This window comes from Dasypus novemcinctus, chromosome 4 (genome assembly GCF_030445035.2).
Source record: "Dasypus novemcinctus isolate mDasNov1 chromosome 4, mDasNov1.1.hap2, whole genome shotgun sequence".
In the NCBI taxonomy this organism is placed as follows: Eukaryota; Metazoa; Chordata; class Mammalia; order Cingulata; family Dasypodidae; genus Dasypus; species Dasypus novemcinctus.
In genome coordinates, this window is record NC_080676.1 from 148155109 (window position 1) to 148177457 (window position 22349).

The 22349-nt window shown below is 38.1% G+C and overlaps 1 protein-coding gene across 2 annotated transcripts in view; it reads right to left on the bottom strand.

The window, feature by feature from the left end:
• Positions 1–22349, bottom strand: part of RWDD2B (RWD domain containing 2B) — a 63056-nt gene that overhangs the window by 10365 nt on the left and 30342 nt on the right. The window lies entirely within an intron of this gene.

The following is a 22349-nucleotide window of genomic DNA, read 5'->3' on the forward strand; positions in this document are numbered from 1 at the left end:
AATAAAAGATACTTTAAAAAAACAGTAAGAAAAATATGAATATCCTGATATAAAAGGAGGCAAAAAATGAGTAGGCAACTCACAGAAAAATTAAAATTGTTATTAAATCAGTGAAGATTCCTAGACCTCAGCAATAACAAAAAAATTCAAGGTAACAATGTTTTTAATAAAACTTTATTTTGAGATAATGGTGCATTGTAAGAAATAATACAAAGAGAGTCCATGTACCCTTTACCCAGTTTACTCCAATAACATCTTAAGTAAGCATTGTAAAATATCACAACCACGTTGTGAACATGGATAAAGTCATGATACATTATATTTCCATCACCACAAAAATCCCTCATGTTACCCAGGGTTTCCTGGCCCATGTGGTGAGCTGGCCCGCACACAGTGCTACCGTGCATAAGGAGTGCCCTGCCACACAGGGGTGCTCCCACGTAGGGGAGCCCCACGCGCAAGGAGTGCACCCCTCATTGAGACGCTCCCCCCTCCCCCACAAAAAAAGCGCAGCCTGCCCAGGAGTGGTGCCGCACACATGGAGAGCTGACGCAGCAAGATGACACAACAAAAAAAGAACAGATTTCCGGTGCCACCCAGAATGCAAGAGGACACAGAAGAACACACAGCAAATGGACACAAGAGAGCAGATAATGGGGTGGAGTGGGAGTAGGGGAAGAAATAAATAAAATAAATCTTAAAAAAAAAAATTCCTCATGTTGCCTTTTTTATAACTACATCTACTTCCTTCCTTGGCCCACTGTCTCCTTTAATGCCTGGCAATTCCCCAGTCGTACAATTCTGTCATTTCAAGAATGCGGTATATAAAAGAGAAAAAAAAAAGCAAAATACAACAAAATAAGATGTTATATACATGGAATCATACAACATATAACCTTTTGGGTTTGGTTTGTGTCACTCAGCATAATTTGCTTGAGGCTGATCCATGTTGTTGTTTGTACAATAGTTTGTTCCTTTTATTGCTGAGTAGTATTCCATGGTATGGATGTACCAGAGTTGTCCTACTTATTGTAGGAATTTAGTTGTTTCCATTTTTGGCTATAGAGCTGCTATAACTATTCATGTACAGATTTTCATGTGAACATAAATGTTCATTTCTCTGGGATAGATGCCCAGGAGTATAACTTGTGTAGTATGGTAGGTACATGATCAGTATTTTAAGAAATTGCCAAACTGTTTCCCTGAGTGGTCATACCATTTTACATTTCCATCAGCAATGTTTGAACAATTCACTTTCTCCACTTCTGTGCCAGCATTTGATATTATCACTATTTTTTGTTTTAGCCATTCTGATAGTTGTGTAGTGTTGTTTCAGTGTTGTTGTTTTTTTAAAATTAGTAAACGTTATTTCTTTTCTTTTTATTATTATTATTATTTCTCTCTCCTTCCCCCTCCCCCCCTCATTGTCTGCTCTCTGTGTCCATTCCTTGTGTGTTCTTCTGTGTCTACTTGTATTCTTGTCAGTGGCACCAGGAATCCACATCTCTTCTTGTTGCATCATCTTGCTGCATCAACTCTCTGTGTGTGCAGCATCACTTCTGGGCAGGCTGTGCTTTTTTCACACCGGGACGCTCTCCTTACAGGGCGCACTCCTTGTGCGTGGGGCTCCCCTACATGGGGGACACCCTTGGGTGTCACGGTACTCCTTGCATGCATCAGCACTGCGTGTGGGCCAGCTTACCACACGGCTCAGGAGGTCCTGGGTTTGAACCCTGGACCTCCCATGTGGTAGGTGGATGCTCTATCAGTTGAGCCAAATCCACTTCCTGGATAAACTTTATTTCAACTTCAAAAAATAAAACAACAGACCAAAGGCAGCTTAACAAATTATGGATGCATTACATTAAAAAAATTCTGTCCAGGCACATTTATCTTATTTTCCTAAATACAAACTCAGTTACTTCTGTAGTGTTTGGAAAGATGAACGAATGAGCACAGATTGATTAAAATGATATGACCATGTTAATTAAGAAAATGAAAAAAAAAAAGTCCAAGCATACCTTTTAGAAGTAATATTACAGAATCAAATAAAAGCAACTCAAAGTTTTCAAAGACTGGACAAGTTTAAATCATTCATGACCCTGAAAATTCCACATTTACTGTGATGCTTTTATGTTACAAGAAAATTTTGTATTATGGCCTCATGATATACCAAATCTCTCAAAATCTCTTCTGCAATAATATTTCATTAACACTCTGGTCCATAGGTTGATTCAATGATGTCACAAAGATAGGCAGGAAGGTGGTAAAAATAAACTCAATGAGGTGTGAGAAGAATCAAATATTTACTGACTGCCTACTAGGTACACAGTACTAGGGTTACACACTTTACACAACTTAAATGTGAACGTAAATGCTACGGTTAACTATTAATAGAATAGCAAGGCTACTATTAGCTAAGTCTGTGTTTTAAGTGTTTTCACTTTAAATACAAATTATGGAACTTTTGTATTTAACAAAGATCTTTGCCCAAAGAAACATGCCAACATACACTAATACATGTTTTCTATTTCCAAAGATTTTATACAAGTGTGCAACATTAGCACATGGAAACATTCAATCTGTTGTGAACTCGACTTAAATCTTGAGTTCTTTCACTCCCACCCACTGGGCACTATTTGGACAGCATTTTGATTTTCTGGTTTCACCACTGTAGCAGTTTGATATGGTTATGAATTTCAAAAATAGATATTGGATTATGTTTGTAATCTGGTCGATATCTGGGCATGATTAAGTTATGATTAGGGTTTTGATTGGGCCATGTCATTAGGGTGTTGAGTCCCCACCCCTTGGTGGGTGGGTACTTACAGATAAAAGGTATGGCAAAGGACAAAGCTGAGGGCTTTTGATGTTGGAATATTGATGTTGGAATTTGATGCTGAAGTCTTAAACTGGAGCCCCAGGAAGTAAGCACACAGAAGAAAGAGAAGCAAGCCCTGGGAAGAGAGGAGCTAAGCCAGGAGAAGAACACAGAGGAATAAAGACAGAGCTATTCACCTGATAGTCTACAACTGACCTTGTGGAGAAACCAGAGGAGCTGAGCCCAGAGGAACCCAGGAAACCTGCACCCTTGCAGATGTCAGCAGTCATCTTGCTCCAACACGTGAAAATAGACTTTGGTGAAGGAAGTAACTTATGCTTTATGGCCTGGTGTCTGTAAGCTCCTACCCCAAATAAACACCCTTTATAAAACCCAACCAATTTCTGGCATTTTGCATTAGCACCCCTTTGGCTGACTGACACAGTCACCACATTAAATCTTTAGGTGGGAAACAGTGTGGGGTATGGAGGAGAAGCACGTGATTTGCTTTCTTCTATCTAACACAGCTAGATTTCAAAAGTGGAAGCTAATTTTTAAAGTATCAAAGCTGTCATGTAAATAAGAAAATGCACTTGGATGAATCAGCTCTAAAGTGAGGATATCATTGCCTTTTCAACAAGCCTTAAATCAAAGCTGATAATTTTTCAGAAAGTCAAGTGATACCCAGCTTGTATTGCACTAGTTTTCAAGGGCATATGTTAGCCTTCTGCCCTCTTAAAACCTAAGCTGACCCCTCACTCCTCCTGACAATCCTTAGTTTTTCTGTGCCCATTCTTTTCTTGCCAAGCTGACTGCCCCTACTTTCTTCCATCTATATTCTCCCTTTAAGCCCTTCAGTCCTTACTAGGATATTGCAAGAAAAAAGACTGTTTCTTAGCTGTGTGGCCAATTACTGACCAATCCCTACTATACTGCACTGAATTTTAGATCCTATTGGTAAAACCAACTAGCCATCACTTTTCTACTGCTCATCCTCCCAAAAAGCGTACCAAGTGTCATAATTTTTAAAAATTACACTGTGTAAGAGTTCTCATAAACCTAGGTACATGGAGGAAGAGTCCTTAAATGTTTCAGTCACCTGGTCCAATGTTCTAATTTATAGGTTAGAACACGAGAAGTGATATGACATGACACGCCCAAGGCTCCTGCTAGCTAAAGGCAGAAGTAAAACCTGTACTTCAAACTCTTTCCACTATAGCACAACTACCACACACACACATACACACCAAGGTTAATGTAAGAAAAGTTCATAAATAAACCAAAACAAAAAGCCCAGTATATCTTTGGGATCTCTCCACAGACTTCTAGATAGCATAGAGCCAATGCATATACAATGAAAAATGCTGCTCAGGACAGCAGATGCCACACAATACCAAGGATCCTTATTCTCAGTCCTGAAATTGAATCTTTGACTGTAGATAACATGCCAATAGTTGAATACAAAAGGTCCCACTAGCGCCATTCTTTTTAAGTCTTCAGTCACAAGGTTTATACCTTATTTTCACTTTTCAATAAGATAAATGAATCAAACTGAAAGAGGATTAAAGTACACGGAAGATAAAAGCAAAGGGGAACAAATTTTTTTATTTTTTACAAGCAAGTCATCCCATTTACCTTAAAGGGTACACTTCAGATTGTTACAGATTTGTGAGAGAACCATATGATTTTCCTGAAAATCAGTGCAATAGTTAAACATTAACAAATGAGCAATTTGGAAATACAAAGTCAGGCAATCATGCAAAATTCAGAGTATAAAAATATGCAAGCCTGGTGGCCAAAAAAAGACACTCCTCATAAAGTGGACTTGAAGATGCTGAACAGAACTGTATAAATTAGGAGCTGAAAGGGATACCTCAGAAATTAGTGGACCGGTTCCCTTATTTTACAAATGAGGAGAGTGTACAGACATGAATTGGGGCAGCCCACACTGCTAGTGCTATTTGTAATACACATATCTAAAATACAGGGACATAAATACCCAGAAAAAAACATTTCACTAAGTCCATTGAGTTAAACAAAATATTGCAAGATTGATAGAAGGAGTAGGGGTGAAACTGTTAACACAGCACAGCAGCATGTTTTACAAATGTGTCTTGAAGATTTTAATGCTCAGTTTTGAGAAACACAATCAAGTTTTATCCATGCATTCTTCAGCTTTCTCATATACTTTTTTTCCGCCTTATCTTTCAAAATTGAGCACTGGGTGTTTTTAAAGTAAGTATTGTTACATGTATGTACATTTTATAATAATTGCACATTTTAGGAAGAAACACAATCCATGATTTTTCCATTTTCAATAACATTGTGTATTTTATAAAGTGAAAAGACTTCATCAAAATACACTTTTCACTGGGAAAAATAAATAAGACAAATGGATCTACACAAAACAAAAATTAACTTTGGTATATTTCCGCGTGGTACACAGTTCATATTAAGCATATTTGCCTGCATTCTCCCAGAGCTGTTTATCTTCCAAGTTAAGAATTTTTAAAATATTTTAAATAGAGATTTTATTATGCTGACATTTGTTTTTCATCCCACATCATCTTCAGCCAAGCTCTGAGCACTTAAAATTCTCTGACTAATTGTTGGGAGCTTAGTCAGAAGCCTCTGGAACACTGGTGGAGGAAGAGTTTGCTGTAAAACTTGCAATAACTGCTCTGGCTGTCCACATATAGTAATTGGATTTGTCAAATGGTCCACACCCTTCTCATACCTTGGGCTAGTAACTCTTTACCAAGCTGTATTTCTTCAAGGAAGAATTTCTGAACAGCTTCAGCATCTTTAAGAGTTGGAAAGCCCAGCTCTCTGCTTGGTACCTTTCTGCTTCTTTCTTTGCTCTTACAGCCTGTTATGAAAGTGGGGTCACTTGGTCTCTTGCGGTCAAAGTAAACACAGTACCCAATGAAGAAGGCCCTGCATACACTGGCAGCAATGGTGCTATTCTGACCAGCCATTCTCTCTCAACAGCAGAGTGTACAGGGCAGTGGCAGCAGCCCATAAAGGAGCTGTTGGCCACCAATGCTTAAAAGGGATGGCAGCATGCAAATGGACCACCCATAGGTGAGGGCCCAAAAGTGTTTAATTTTGAGGAGGTCCCATTTATCTATTTCTTTCTTTTGTTGCTCGTGCTTTGGGTGTAAGATCCAAGAAACCACCACCTACCACAAGATCTTGAGAATGTTCCCCAACAATTTCTCTAGTAGTTTTATGGTTTTAGCTTTTATATTTAGGTCTTTGATCCATTTTGAGTTGATTCTAGTATAGGAGACAGGGGTCCTCTTTCATTCTTTTGGTTATAGATATCCACTTCTCCCAGCACCTACAGACTATTTTGTCCTGTTATCATGGACTTGGTAGGTTTGTCAAAAACCAGCTGTAGAGGTGACGGTTTATTTCTTGACCCTCAATTCTATTCCACTGATCAACATGTCAATTTTTATGCAAATACCTTGCTGTTCTGACCACTGTAGTTTTGTAGCATGTTTCAAAGTCAGGCAGTGAAAAGTCCTACCACATCACTCTTCTTTATTATAATGGTTTTGGCTATTGGGGTGTACTTTCCCTTCCAAATTAATTTGCTAATAGTCTTTTCTATTTCTATAAAGTAGGCTGCTGAAATTTTGATTGGTATTGCATTGAATCTATAAATCAATTTGATGAGGACTGACATCTTCACAATATTTAGTCTTCCAATCTATGAACATGGAATATCTGTCTGTTTGGTTAGGTCTTCTTTGATTTCTTTTAGCAATGTTCTACAGTTTTTGGAATATAGGTCCTGTACTTCTTTGTTTAAATTGATTCTTAGATATGTGAGTCTTTTTGTTGCTATTGTAAATGGAATATTTTCCCCAATTTTCTCCTCAGATTGTCCAGTATTAGTGTACAGAAACATTGCTGATTTTTCCATATTGATCTTGTATCCTGCCACTTTGCTGAACTCATTTATTAGCTCAAGTAGTTTTTTTGTAGATACTGGAATTTTCGAAATAGAGGATCATGTCATCTGCAAATAGAGTTTTACTTCCACTTTTCCTGTTTGGATGCCTTTTTTTTTTCTTATCTAAGTGTTCTAGCTATGTCTTCTACAACAATGTTGAATAGGAATGTTGCCAGTGGGCATCCTTATCTTGTTCCTGATCTTAGAGAGAAAGCTGTCAGCCTTTCCCCATTGAGTACAATGTTGGCGGTGGGTTTTTCAAATATGTCCTTATGATATTGAGAAATTTTCCTTCTATTCCTATCTTTCAAATTGTTGTTATCAAGAAAGGATACTTTTTTGTCAAATGCCTTTTCTGCATTGATTGAGATGATCACGTTTTTTTCCCTTTGATCTGTTAATGTAGTGTATTACATTAATTGATATTCTAATATTGAACCACCTTTGCATATCAGGAATAAATCTCACTTGGTCATGGTGTGTAATTCTTTCAAAACGCTCGTGGATTCTATTTGCCAGTATTTTTTTGAGAATTTCTGTATCTATGTTCATTAGAGAGACTGGTCTGTAACTTTCTTTTCTTGTAGCATCTTTATTTGGCCCTGGTATTAGGGTGATATTGCTTTCATAATATATGTTGAGTAATTTTCCTTCCTTTTAAATGTTTTGGGAGAGTTGAAGCAGAAATGGTGTTAATTCTTCCTGAAATGTTTGGTAGAAGTCACCTGTAAAGCCATCTGGTCCTGGATTTTCTTGTTGGGAGATTTAAAAAAAAAAAGATTATTTATTTATCTCCCCTCCCCCTCCCCCACTCCGGTTGTCTGTTCTGTGTCTATTTACTGCGTGTTCTTTGTCCACTTCTGTTGTTGTCAGCGGCACGGGAATCTGTGTTTCTTTTTGTTGCGTCATCTTGCTGCGTCAGCTCTCCGTGTGTGCAGCGCCATTCCTGGGCAGGCTGCACTTTCTTTCGCTCTGGGTGGCTCTCCTTACGGGATGCACTCCTTGTGCATGGGGCTCCCCTACATGGGAGACACCCCTGCATGGCACAGCACTCCTTGCGCGCATCAGCACTGCGCATGGGCCAGCTCTACATGGGTCAAGGAGGCCTGGGGTTTGAACCGCAGACCTCCCATGTGGTAGAAGGACGCCCTAACCACTGGGCCAAGTCCACCGCCAGTTGGGAGATTTTTGATGACTGATTCAATCTCTGTAAGTGTGATTGGTTTGTTGAATTCTTGTTTATTTGTAGAGTCAATTTAAGTTGTGCAATTCTAGGAATTTGTCCATTTCATCTAAGCTGTCTAATTTGTTGACAAACAGTTTCTCATAAAATCCTCTATTTTTCTTTTTAAAAAAATTTATTGAAGTATATCACTCATACCCAAACATAGAACATAATATCCTCTTATGATCCTTTTTATTTCTGTGGGATCAGTCGTAACACACCCCCTTTCATTTCTGATTTTATTTATTTGCATCTTCTCTATTTCTTTGTTAGTTTAGCTCGGGGTTGTCAATTTTATTGATCTTCTCAAAGAACCAGCTTTTGGTTTTGTTGATTTTCTCTACTGTCTTGTGTGTTTGTGTGTTGTTGTTGTTGTTCTCAATTTCATTTATTTCTGCTCTAATCTTTATTATTTCTTTCCTTCTGCTTGCTTTGGGAATGGTTTGCTGTTCTTTTCCTAGTTCCTCCAGTTGTTCACTTAGATCATTGTGTTTATTTTGTGTGTGTATGTATGTGTGTGTTTTTTTAGAGGTACTTGGGATTAAACCCAAGACCTCATACATGCAAAGCAGGCACTCAATCATGAGCTACCTCTGCTCCCTAGTCTTTCTTCTTTTTTTAATATAGGAGTTTAGTGTTATAAATTGCCCTCTCAGCACTGCCTTCACTGTATTACTTAAGTTTCAGTAAGGTGTGTTCTTGTTTTCCTTCATCTCAAGGTATTTACAAATTTCTCTTACAATTTCTTCTTTGACCCACTGATTGTTTAGGGGTGTGTTGTTTTCTATTATTGATTTCCAGCTTCATTCCATTCTGAACTGAGAAGGTGCTTTGCATAATTTCAATCCTTTTATATTTACTGAGACCTGCCTTGTGACCTAACATGTGGTCTCTCCTGGAGAAAGATCCATGAGCACTTGAAAAGAATGTATACACCATTGATTTGGGATGCAATGTTCTGTATATCTCTGTTAGGTCATGCTTTTTATCATATTGTTCAAATTCTCTGATTTCTCGCTGATCTTCTGTCTAGTTGTTTTGTCTAATGATGTGAGTAGTGTGTTGAAATCTCCAACTATTATTGTAGAGATGTCTATTTCTCCCTTCAGTTTTGCTGGAGTTTGCCTCATTATTTTGGGACACCCTGAATAGATGCACAGATATTTATGACTATTATTTCTCCAGGGTGGATTGTCCATTTTATTAATTTATAATGGCCTTCTGCATTTCTTATCTTTTTTTTTGCATTTAATGTCTGTTTTGTCTGATATTAATATAGCTACCCTTGCTCTTTTTGGTTTCTGGTTGTGTGGATTATCTTTTCCAACCTTTCACTTTCAGCTGGTTTGTATCCCTGGGCCAGCATATGGATGGTTCATGATTTTTTATTCATTCTGTCAGCCTATATATTTTTATTGGGGTGATTAATCCATTCACATTCAATGATATTACTGTAAATGCATTATTCCACCATTTTATTCTTTGCTTTTCATATGTCATACCATATTTTCATCTGTCTTTTTGCTCTTTTGGTTATCCTTTCTACTATTCTTGCCTTCTACACTCTCCTGCCTTTTTCTTTTGTATGTAAAGCTCCCTTTAGTACTTCCTGAAAGGGTAGATTCTTTTTTATGAACTCTCTAGTTTCTGTTTATTCGTGAATATTTTCATATTACCTTCATATTAAAGGACAGTTTTACCAGATAAAGAATTCGTATTTTTTTTAAGATTTATTTATTTCTCTCCCCTCCCCCACCCCCACCCTGGTTGTCTGTTCTCTGTGTCTATTTGCTGCATCTTGTTTCTTTGTCTGCTTCTGTTGTTGTCAATGGCACTGGAATCTGTGTCTCTTTTTGTTGTGTCATCTTGTTGTGTCAGCTCTCTGTGTGGGTGGCGCCATTCCTGGGCAGGCTGCACTTTTGTTTGCGCTGGGCAGCTCTCCTTATGGGGTGCACTCCTTGCGCGTGGGGCTCCCCTATGCAGGGACACCCCTGTGTGGCAGGGCACTCTCTGTGTGCATCAGCACTGCGCATGGGCGAGCTCCACATGGGTCAAGGAGGCATGGGGCTTGAACTGCAGACATCCCATGTGGTAGACGGATGCCCTAACCACTGGGTCAAGTCCATTTCCCCAGATAAAGAATTCTTGGCCAACAGTTTTTCTCTTTCAGTATCCTAATTATATCATTCCATTGTAATCTTGGCTTCATGGTTCCTGATGAGAAATCTGCACTAAATTTTACTGGTTGTACTTTGTATATGACATTTTGCTTCTCCTTTGCTGCTCTCAGAATTTTCTCTTTATCTTTGATGTTTGACATTCTGAGTAGTATGTGTCTTGGAGGTTTATTCAGATTTATTGTGATTGGGGTACACTGCACTTCTTGGACATGTAAATTTGTTTCTTTCATGAGAGTTGGGAAATTTTTAGCCATTATTTTATCAAACAGTCTTTCCACCTCTTTTCCCTTGTCTTCTCCTTCTGGAACTCCCATGACATATATGTTGTTGTGCTTCATATTACCATTCAACTCTCTGAGCCCTTGCTCAATTTTTTCCATTCCTTTCTCTTTCTTCAATTTCAGCTGTTCTGTCTTCTGTATCACTTATTTTTTTCTTCTATCATTTTGAGTCCACTGTTGTATGCCTCTAATGTGTTTGTTTGTTTGTTTGTTTGTTTAATTTTTGAGGTACCGGGGCCAGGGTATCATAATGGGAAGTCAGCACCCAACCACTGAGCCACATGGACTCCCCTGAGTTGTTTTTTTGTTTGATAGCTTGTTGTTTGTCTTTGTTTTTAGGAGGCACCAGGAACTGAACCTGGGACTTCCCATGTGGGAAGCAGGCGCTCAACTGCTTGTGACACATCTGCTCCTATCTAATTGGTATTTTATTTATTATTTTTATTTCTCCCCACCCCTTGTTGTTTGCTCTTGCTGTGTCTGTTCATCTTCCTTGTTTCTTTAGGAGGCACCTGGCACTAAACTTGGGACCTCTGATATGGGAGGGAGGTGCCACCTCCATTCCCTGCTTTCTTGTGTCTCTCATCGTGTTTTTCTTCTTCTGTCTCTTGTTGCATCAGCTTGCCATGCCTGCCCGTCATGCCAGCTCTCTGTCTTCTTTAGGAGGCGCCAGGAACCAAACCAGGGACCTCCCAAGTGGTAGTTGGGAGCTCAATCACTTGAGCCACATACACTTCCCAATCTAATGTGTTTTTAAGATTTACTTGTGGGAAGTGGACTTGGCCCAATGGATAGGGGTCCGCCTACCACATGGTAGGTCCAAGATTCAAACCCTGGTTCTCCTTGACCCGTGTGGAGCTGGCCTATGCTCAGTGCTGATGCGCACAAGGAGTGCTGTGCCACGCAGGGGTGTCCCCTGCATAGGGGAGCCCCACGTGCAAGGAGTGTGCCCTGTAAGGAGAGCCACCCAGTGTGAAAGAAAGCACAGCCTGCCCAGGAGTGGTGCTGCACACACGGAGAGCTGACGCAACAAGATGGCGCAACAAAAAGAAACACAGATTCCTGCTGATAAGGATAGAAGCAGACACAGAAGAACACACAGTGAATGGGGGGGGGGGGGGCGGGAAGAGAAATAAAATTTAAAAAAAGATTTACTTGTTTCTTCTCCCTGTTTTTTTGTGCTGTCTGCTTGCTGTGTCCATTCACTGTGTGTTCTTCTGTGTCTGCTTGTGTTTTTCTTTAGGTGGCACTGGGAACTGATCCTGGGATCTTCTGGAGTGGGAGAGAGTTGCTTAATCTCTTGTGCTACCTCAGCCCCCTGGTCTTCCCCATCTCTCACTGTCTTTCCATTGTGTCTTTTTAAAAATTTTTTTCTTTTTAATTTTGTTTTTGCTGTGTCTCTTTTTGTTGCATCATCTTGCTGTGCCAGCTCTCTGTGCAGGCCAACTTGCCTTCACCAGGAGGCCCCAGGAATTGAATCCTAGATCTCCTATATGGTAGATAGGAGCCCAATTGCTTGAGCCACATCCACTTCCCTCTAACGTGTTTTTGATCTCACCTCTTGTGTCTTTCATTCCCATGAACTGTTTTTGTTTTTCCTATTCAGAATTCAAATTCTTCTTTGTGCTCACTGTCTTCTTGATGTCCTTTATCTCTTTAGCCATACGTTCTTTCAACTCATTAATTTGATTTTGGATATGTGTATGAATCTCTTTGACTAGTTGTCAAATCCTGTGTCTCATCTGGGGCTTTGATATATTCCCTTGCTTCGGTCATTTCTTTCCTTTTCTTAGTATGGTTTGTAATTTTGTTTGCTAAAGTCTAAGCATCTGATTACTATGGTGAGTTCGCCCTGTGCTCAGTTTCTCTCTCTTTCATAAGAATTTAGTGACAGAAGGTTGTGTGTTACCACCATTCTTTCATTCTTGGTCCAACCTGTTCTAGTTCTTTAGGATTGTCCCTGTTAGTTGCTCAAATCTGGGCCCTAGACCCAGTAATGTGTTTCAGACTCATTTCCAAGGGTCTCTGGGAGGGAGGCAGTAAAGGCCAGAAAAAACCTCTCTTTTTCACTTTTCTTCATATGAACTTCCTTGGTCAGCCAGCAGATGGTGCTCTTTGGTAGTCCTCTCAGTTCATATCCTGGTCAGAGTGTGTTGGCTGCAACAGGGACTGAAATAATGTGACAGAAGGTCCTACCTGGAGGCTAAGAGCCTTGCAATTCAAAACTTTCTCAGAGGCTGTTCTCCAATCTTTACTAGCAACCCTTTTCCCAGGTAGGAAATGCATCCTCAACAACAAGTCCCAGTCAATAGGGAGGGTGAATGAGAGAGTCAGATCTCTTTAGTCCTTTACTGGCTCCTAGGTTGTGGCCACTCCCAACTTGGAAGGGCTTGTGGGGCACAGCAGACCAAATGTGTTGGTCAAAAGCTGAATCAGCCTTAGGTCGTGTCCCTCTCTCTCCTGTTTCCTGGGTAGGTGGATCCATGTGGACCCTCTGTCTGTAGCTGTTGGCCAGAGACCAGAGAATTCAAAATTGTCTGCTTGTATTGTGGGGAAAGGGTGATGGCAGCTGCAGCTTCAGCTTCTGCTTATGGTCTTTCTGTTGAGATTTTTTTCCTATGTCTCTCTCTCTTCTGGGTGGTGTTCAGCCTTCTCCTGGTGTCCTAAACAATAGGACATTTTTTTCCCCAGGCCTTTTCTGCCTGTCTTCTAGCTATTTTTCTGGGAGGGAAGAGAGTTCTGTGTCTTTCTAGTCTACTATTCCTGGAAGTCTCTATTTGCTAATATTTTGATAATGATTTTTGTGTCTATATTTATGAGATATTTGGCAATAGTTTTCAAAAACCGGTTGGCTGTTTTTTCTTTGTCTGGTTTTGGTGTCAGGAAAATAATAGCTTTATAAAGTAAATTGTAAAGTATTCTCTGCTCTTTCATCTTCCAGAAGGAATTGTTTGAAATTGCAGTAAATTCTTTAAATGCTTGGTAGAATTCTCCATCGAAACTATGTGGGCCTGGAGTTCCTTTTTTGAAATGTTATAAATTATGTTTTTAATTTCCTTAATAGTTATAGTACTAGTGTAGCGATCTAGTTCATGTAGTGTGAGTTGTCATGTTTGGGATTCTGTAAGGAATTGGCCCGTTTCATCTAAGCTGTTAAATTTATATGAGTAGAGATGTTTGTAGTATTCCCCTATTATCCTTGTGATGTCTGCAGGATCTGTAGTAATGCACCCTTCTTCACTCCTGTTACTGATCATTTGTGTCTACTGTCTTTTTTTGGTTAGCCTTAGTAAAGCTTTGTCAATTTTATTGATTTTTTCAAGGAACTAACTCTTCATTTTACTTTATTGGCTATTCCTGTTTTAAATTCCACTGATTTTTCTTTTTTAAGGTATCAGGGCCAGGGATTGAATCCAGGAACTCATATGTGGGAAGCCAGTGTTAAACCACTGAGCCACATCAGCTCCCCTTGATTTTTATGTCCTTCCTTCCACTTGTATTGAGTTTATTTTGCTCTTCTTTTTCTAGGTTCTTAAGGTGAGAATAGATTATTAAGACTTTTCCTCTTATCTAATAGATGCACTTAGTGCTATAAATTTCCCTCTCATCATTACTTTAGTTGCGTCCCATAAATTTTGATACATTGTATTTAATTTTCATTCAGTTAAATGTTTTTTTTAATTTTCCCTTGAGACTTTCTTTGACCCATGGCTTATTTAAAAATGAGTTCCTTAGTTTCCAAAATTTGCTGATTTTCTTTTTACCTATTATTTCTTTCTAGTTTGTTTCCATTGTTGTTAGAGAACACACTCTGTTCTGATGATTTTCATTATTTAAAATTTGTTGAGGCTTGTTTTATGACTTAGGATGGTGTATCTGAGGATGCTTGGAAAGAATGTTGTTGGGTAGGTTGTTGGATGGAATATTCCGGTGTTGCTTGGTGTTGCTGGGTGGAATGCTCTACAAATTTTGGTTAGATGGTTGATCATGTCAGGCCTCCTCTGATACTACCTCATAAGGGGTTACTGCCAGTTAGATCGGTAGATGGTGTTATTGAGATCTTATATATTTTTGTTAATCAACTGTTGAAAGAAGAGTGTTGAAGTCTCTATGTATAACTGTTGATTTATCTATTTCTTCTTTTGTTTTTTCATATATTTTCAAGCTCTGTTGTTTGGTGCATAAACATTTATGTTTGTTTTATTTTCATGGTGGACTTATTGTTTTACAATTATATAATGAATTGCTCTATCTCTGGTAATTTACATTGCTCTGAAGTCTACTTTATCTGATATTAATATAGATATTCCAGCTTTCCTTTGATTAAGGCTTTCATAATATATTTTTTCCATCATTATACTTTCAATTTGCCTATATGGTGGTTTTATTTGAAATAAGTTTGTTAGGCTATGCTTTTTTAAAAAAATTTCTCTCGCCTTCCCCTCTCCCCCCCTCCCAGTTGCCTGCTCTCTGTGTCCATTCATTGTGTGTTCTTCTGTGTCCGCTTATATTTTTGTCAGTGGCACAAGGAATCTGTGTTTCTTTTTGTTGCATCATCTTGCTGCATCAGCTCTCCATGTGTGCGGCACCACTCCTGGGCAGGCTGCACTTTTTTCATGCTGGGCGGCTCTCCTTACAGGGTGCACTCCTTGTGCATGGGGCTCCCCTACGTGGGGGACACCCCTGCATGGCACGACACTCCTTGTGCACATCAGCACTGCATGTGGACCAGCTCATCACATGGGTCAGGAGGCCCTGGGTTTGAACCCTGGACCTCCCATGTGGTAGGCAGACGCTCTATCCATTGAGCCAAATCTGCTTCCCTATGCTTTTTTAAAAAATCCAGTGGCAATGGTTTTTTTTTTAAAGATTTATTTATTTCTCTCCCCTTCCCCCCCACCCCGGTTGTCTGTTCTCTGTGTCTATCTGCTGCATCTTCTTTTGTCCGCTTCTGTTCTTGTCAGCAGCAAGGGAATCTGTGTTTCTTTTGGTTGCGTCATCTTGTGTCAGCTCTCCGAGTGTGCGGCGCCATTCCTCGGCAGGCTGCACTTTCTTTCGCGCTGGGTGGCTCTCCTTATGGGGCGCACTCCTTGCACTGGGGCTCCCCTGCACAGGGACACCCCTGCGTGACATGGCACTCCTTGCACACATCAGCACTGTGTGTGGGCCAGCTGCACACGGGTCAAGGAGGCCTGGGGTTTGAACTGCAGACTTCCCATGTGGTAGATGGATGCCCTAACCACTGGACCAAGTCCATCGCCCCTGTTTTTTTTAAAGTTAGGATATTTAGTTATTTTCATTTAATGTTACTATTGTCATTTCAGGGCTTACACCTGTCATTTTATTGTGTATTGTTTGTTTTCTATGCTTTTCACTTATCTGTTTTCTTTTTTTGCCTTTCTGTGCTTTACCTGAAAATCTTTTAGAATTCCACGTTGAATAATCCATAGTGTTGTTGTATCTTTTAATTTCTAGTGGTTGTTTTAGGCACTATATTACTATCCTAACTTACACAGTCTACTGGTGCAACATTTTACTAGTTTGAGTTAGTATAGAAACCTTATGTTCCTTTAAGTGCCCTTCTCCTCCCATTTTATAAAATATTTACCTTAAATGCTTCCTCTACATACATTTAGAACCACATTAGACAGTGTTATAAATACTATATTTTAGTTAGTGTTTTGTTTCAGTCAAGCATCAAACATAAAACAGAAAACTCAAGAGAGGGAATATCTATTTCACTTACCCATATTTTTGCTCTTTCCATGATAAGTCTTCCAAGATTCTTTTCTTTTAAAGTTTTCTTTCTGTTTAGAGAACTTCTTTAGTTATTCTTTTAAGGTAGTCTTCTGGCCACAAATTCTCTGGATTTTACTTCATCTTAGAATGTACTGATTTCTCCTTAATTCCTAATGGGCATGCTCACTAGATATAGTATTTTGGGCTTATAGTTCTTTACTTTTAGTACTTGGAAAATGTTATGCCACTTTCTTATAGTCTGCATGGTTTCTTTTTTTGTTTGTTTTTTTCATTCCCATGAGATGGCTTCTTGTCTGTTTACTCATTGTTTTGAGCTCATTGCCTTCTCATTGTTTTGTTTTTTGCTCACTGTATTCTCGTTTTCTTTTTTCCTCATTGTCTGCTTGTTTTTATTTTTTTCTTTAGGAGGTACTGGGAACTGAACCCAGGACCTCCCATGTGGGAGGCAGGTGCTGAACTGCTTGAGCCACATCCACTCCCTGCTCATTTTGTTTTTGCTTGTTGTCTGCTTGCTGTTTGCTCAGTTGTCTTTCTTGTTGTCTGTTCCTTGTCTGCTCATTGTTTTTCTCGTCATCTGCTTGTTGTTTTTGCTTGCTGTCTGCTTGCTGTTTTTGCTTGATGTCTGCTCATTGTCTTTCTTCTTTAGGAGGTGCCAGGAACCAAACCTGGGACTTCCCATGAGGGAGGCGGGTGCTCAACTGCTTGAACCACATATGCTCCTAGCCTCCATGGTTCCTGATAGGAACTTTTCTCTCATTTGAATTGTTTTTCTATTAAGATAAGGCATCATTTCTTTCCCACTGTTCTCAAAACACTTTCTTTTCCTTTAGTTTTCAGTAGTTTTTGACTATGATGTGTCTTGGTGTGGATCTCTTTGGGTTTATTCTAATTGAGGTACATTCTTAAATTTATATGTTTATTCATTTTGCCAAATTTGGGAATTTTTCAGCTATTATTTCCTTGAATACATTTTCATCTTTCTCCTCTTTGTCCTCTACTTCTGGGTCTCTGAGGACATCAATGCCTGATCTCTTGTTATAGTCCCATATGTCTCTAAGTTCTTTTGTTTCCTGTTTGTTTGCTTGTGCAGCAGTTTGATATTATTGATGATTTCCAAAAAGAAATATTGGATTGTACTTGTAATGTGATCTGTACTTGGGCATGGCTGAGTTATGATTAGGGTGTTGAGTCCCCACCCCTTGGTGGGTGGGGACTCAGAGATAAAAGGCATGGCAAAGAACAGAGTTGGGGGCTTTTAATGTTAGAGTTTTGATTTTGGAGTTTGATGCTGAAGACTTAAACTGGAGATATGGAGAAGTAAGCTCACAGAGGACAGAGAAGCCAGCCCCAGGAAGGAAGGAACCTTGAAGTCAGAGTAAAGCAAGCCCCAAGAAAGCCTGAACCCTCGCAGATGTCGGCAGCTATCTTGCTCCAAATAGATTTTGGTGAGGGAAGTAACTTATGCTTTATTGCCTGGTAATTGTAAGCTCCTACCTCAAATAAATACCCTTTATAAAAACCAACCAGTTTCTGGTATTTTACATCAGCACCCCTTTGGCTGACTAATACAGCTTGTTTATTTATTTTTCCCTCTGTTGTTCAGATTGGGTAATAATTTCTACTATGTAGCTTTCAGTATGGGTTCCTTCCACTGTCCCTTTCTTTCTTTCTGTTGTTCACTGAAGTTTTGTGTGTTTTTTTTAGTTTTTATTTTGAAATGCATTCAAATTACAGGACACTTACAAAAATAATATAAATCCCATACAGAGAACTCCAACATACCCGCTATGCCCTCTGCCACATACCTAGATCCAATAATTTTAATTTTTGCCACATTTACCATATCATTTTACCAATCCATCTACCCATCCATCCATTTTCTACATACTTGAGTATAGGTTGCATACATGGTGATCCTTGAACACTAATACTGCCATATATATTTCCTAAGAACAAGGATATTCACTTATGTAACCACTTTAAGTGCAGTTATCAAGTTCAAGCAATTTAACATCCATATAAAGTTTAAAGCCTATATCCCCATTTTTTTTTTTCAGAATAAAGAGCCTTTTAGCCTTTACTCCTCTCTTGCTAGAACAGATAGAGAATCATGTCTTTCATTTAACTTATATTGTTTCTTTGGTTGCTTTTAAATTTTTTTCTGGAAACATATATATGATATAAAGTTTTCTGAACCACTCAAACACAATTCAATGGGATTAATCACATTTACAATATTGTAGTGTGCTCACCACTTTCCATTACCTTCCCATCTTCTCAAACAGAAACCTTATACCTATTATGTATTTTTTTCTCCAAAATCTATGGTTAAATTTATTTTTAAGAAAACTTGATTTAAAATTCAAAAAATAAGATAACAGACAAAGGGCAGCTTAACAAGTTATGAAAGCATTACTCCAAAAAATTCTGCCCAGGCATTTTACAAACAATCCCATCTAATCCTAAAAACAAACCCAATTGTTCCTTCATATTGAGAAAGCTACACATATAAGTACAGATCAGTTAGATGACATGATCGAGGTCTCCTTGTTCATGAAGAAAATGAAGAAGAAAAAAATGCTTAATCATATTCATACCTCATAAATCTAAAACCCATATTCTTTTTCTTTGACTTTTAGTATTGATATAGTACCTTCTTTTCTTTTGCTATAAGAATATTACAATATTATCGTGAACTATAGTCTTCAGTTATTTTCCCCATGAATCACCATATTCTTAACACTTTGTAGAAGAGTCCTGTATTTATATGATTAACCACAATCCTCATCTCTACTGTTAACAATCCATATTTTATCCTCCAGCTGTCCTCCAACATTAACCTCCCTAGACCATCTATTTCACATCTTCAAGTCAGCAGTGTTTGTTACACTTACCATAATGTCCTACCATCAATTCCATACATTACCACGTATTTAGAGTTGACCTTATTAAACATTCTACATATATCCAGTATCAGTTCCCCCTTCTCAACCCACAGTCCATCTCCCACCAATCTATACTCTGTAGTCCAACTCCATAACTCATCATGTTTATTTCATGAGTGAGACCATACAATATTTGTCTTTTATTTTCCTTAGCCACCTCTTATGTTTTGCTTTTTTCTATTTTTAAAAACTTTATATTAAAGTTTTTAATACATGTCTATAAACAATAAGTGTAGAGTAAAATCTGTGAATTTATAAAACACGCATATCATCACATTATATTGTTGTGAAACATTTGTTACAAACTATGAAAGAGTATGTTCAAAATATTACTATTAACTATAGTCCATATCTCACATTTGGTATAGTTTCCTCCCCAACTTTTTTTTTAAACAAATCAATTTTATACATACATATTAATGAAGCATACAATTTATCCAAAGTGTACAATGAACGGTATTTGGTATAATCACATAGTTGTGCATTCATCACCTCAATCATTATTAAAGCATTTTCATTATTTCAATAACAATAATAATAATAACAAGCAAAAGACAAACAAGAGCTGCTATTCTGGTTATTCTTGTACAACTACTTATTTATTAAGCAGTTTTATTGAGATATACTCACATACCATATGATCTATCCAAAGTGTATATTCAATGGCTTTTTTCTTTAGCTGTTAAAAAGTCCTTTATTGTAAACATGTAAAGTAAATAGAAAAATAGATTGAAAGAAATCACAAATTTTAAATGAGTGTGCAAGGCCAGGTTAGATTTAATATAATCAATTACATGAAATAGCATAGCAACAAATATTTGTAAATGTAAATAATAATTCAAAATAAGTTAATTATAATTAATTCCAATTTTTATATTACAGCTTTTAACTACTGGACATAATAATCTCTATGAATGAAGTAAGTTATTGGTTTAGTTATTTAATTTCCATTTAGGCCATAATTCTTTCTAGATAATCAAATGCCTATTTGGGAATTCTTCATATCATATTGGGATGAATTACAGGAGATAACAATTAGCCAACTCATAATTTTATGAGTCAGAAAATTTTAATCTATCAATCCAGATAGATTATTTTAATTAAAGAGTATGAATAAGAAAGGATTAAAGAAAAATGAAGTATCCAAAATATATCTCGTCTCCAGCCCTCCTCAATTAAGAGCAAGTGTTTATTTTGTGTGAAAAAAATTACAGAATACTGATCACAGGAACAAGTTGCCAGTTGCACTGAGTAATTATTGTTTATATACTATAATGTTATTTATATATATCTGGAGTAGATCTACTACAAATCTTTTTCAGTTTCTATTTGCATGGAATAACTTTTTCCAACACTTCACTTTGTTTTTTAAAGATTTATTTATTTTTTATTTATTCACCCCCCCCCCAGTTGTCTGCTCTCTGTGTCCATTCACTGTGGGTTCTTCTGTGTCCACTTCTATCCTTATCAGCAGCACCAGGAGTCTGTGTTTCTTTTTGTTGTGTTATTTTGTTGTGTCAGCTCTCCATGTGTGCGGCACCATTCCTGGGCAGGCAGCACTTTCTCTTGCACTGGGTGGCTCTCCTTATGGGACACACTCCTTGTGAGTGGGGCTCCCCTATGTGGGGGACACCCCTGTGTGGCACTGCGCATGGGCCAGCTCCACAGGGGTCAAGGAGGCCCGGGGTTTGAACCACGGACCTCCTATGAGGTAGGCGGATGCCCCATCCATTGGGCCAAGTCCGCTTCCCTCCAACACTTAACTTTTAACCTGATTTTGTCCTCATGTTTGAGGTGGGTCTCTTATAGACAACATATAGACAGCTCATATTTTTTTATCCATTCTATCAGTCTTTTGATTGGGGAGGCCAATGCATTAATATTCAGTGTTATTACTGTAAAGGCATTACTGTAAAGGCATTTTGTCCTTTGGCTCTCTGTTGTCATCTTGTTCTATTGTCTGTCTTATCCTTTAGTTTACCCTTCCTAATAATCTTCATTGCTAAACTCTTCTCCAAATCTCTTGCCCTTGTTTTTTCCTTTCAAGCTGCAGTATTCCCTTTAGTATCCCTTGCAAAACTGGTCTTTGGTAATAGAGACCCATATTCTACCAGTTTTTGTTTATCTGTGAAGACTTTGAACTAACCTTCATTTTTGAAGGACAGCTTTGCCAGATACAGAATTCCTGGCTGGCAGTTTTTTCTTTCAGTACCTTAAATACATCATACCACATTCATCTCTCCTCCGTGGTTTTTGATGGGAGGTCAGCACTTAGTCTTATCAAGTTTCCCTTTTATGTGATGTTTGCTTTTCTCTTGCTGCTTTCAGAATCTTCTTTTTATTTCTTATGCTTGTCATTCTGAATAATAGGTGTCTCAGGGTAAGTATATTCAGATTTTTTTCTGTTTGGGGTGCATTGTCCTTCTTGGATATTGATATTTATATCCTTCATAAGGTTTGGGAAGTTTTCAGTCATTATTTCCTCAAATATTCTTTCTGCCACTTTTCCATTCTCTTCTCCTTCTGGGACACCAATAATGCGAGTGTTTGTGTATATTGCATTGTCATTCAATTCCCTGAGATTCTATTCCATTTTTTCCATTCTCCTCTCTTTCTGTTCACCTATCTTTTCTAGTTCAGAAGTTCTGTCTTCAAAATCACTAATTCTCAATTCAAGCAATTCAAATCTGCTCTTATATGCCTCTAATGTATTTTAATCTCATCCATCACGTCTTTCATTTCCATAAGGTATGTTACTTTTCTTTGCAGACTTTTAAACTGTTCTTTATGCTCTCCCAGTGTCTTAATATTCTTTATTTCTTTAGTCATATTTTCTTTAAATTCTTTGAAAGGATTTAAGAGTGTTGTGTGATTATCACTGATCGTCTTAAATCCTTGATCTCATCAGGATTTTGGTTTGTTCTTTTGGCTGGGCCATTTCTTCCTGTTTCCTAGAATGGCTTGTAATTTTTTGCTGACTTTTGGCATCTGAGTATGTTAGTGAATTTACTGATGGCTAATTTCTCTTGCCTATTGTTTGGATTTTGTTTTTTTATTACAGCTCTTCTTTGATATTTGGTTCAACTTATTCTAAGTCTTTAAAATTTTCCCACCTTAAGTTTTCAAAATCAGGCCAGCAACTTACTAGGGGGGCACAGATTTTCTCTCAGGGG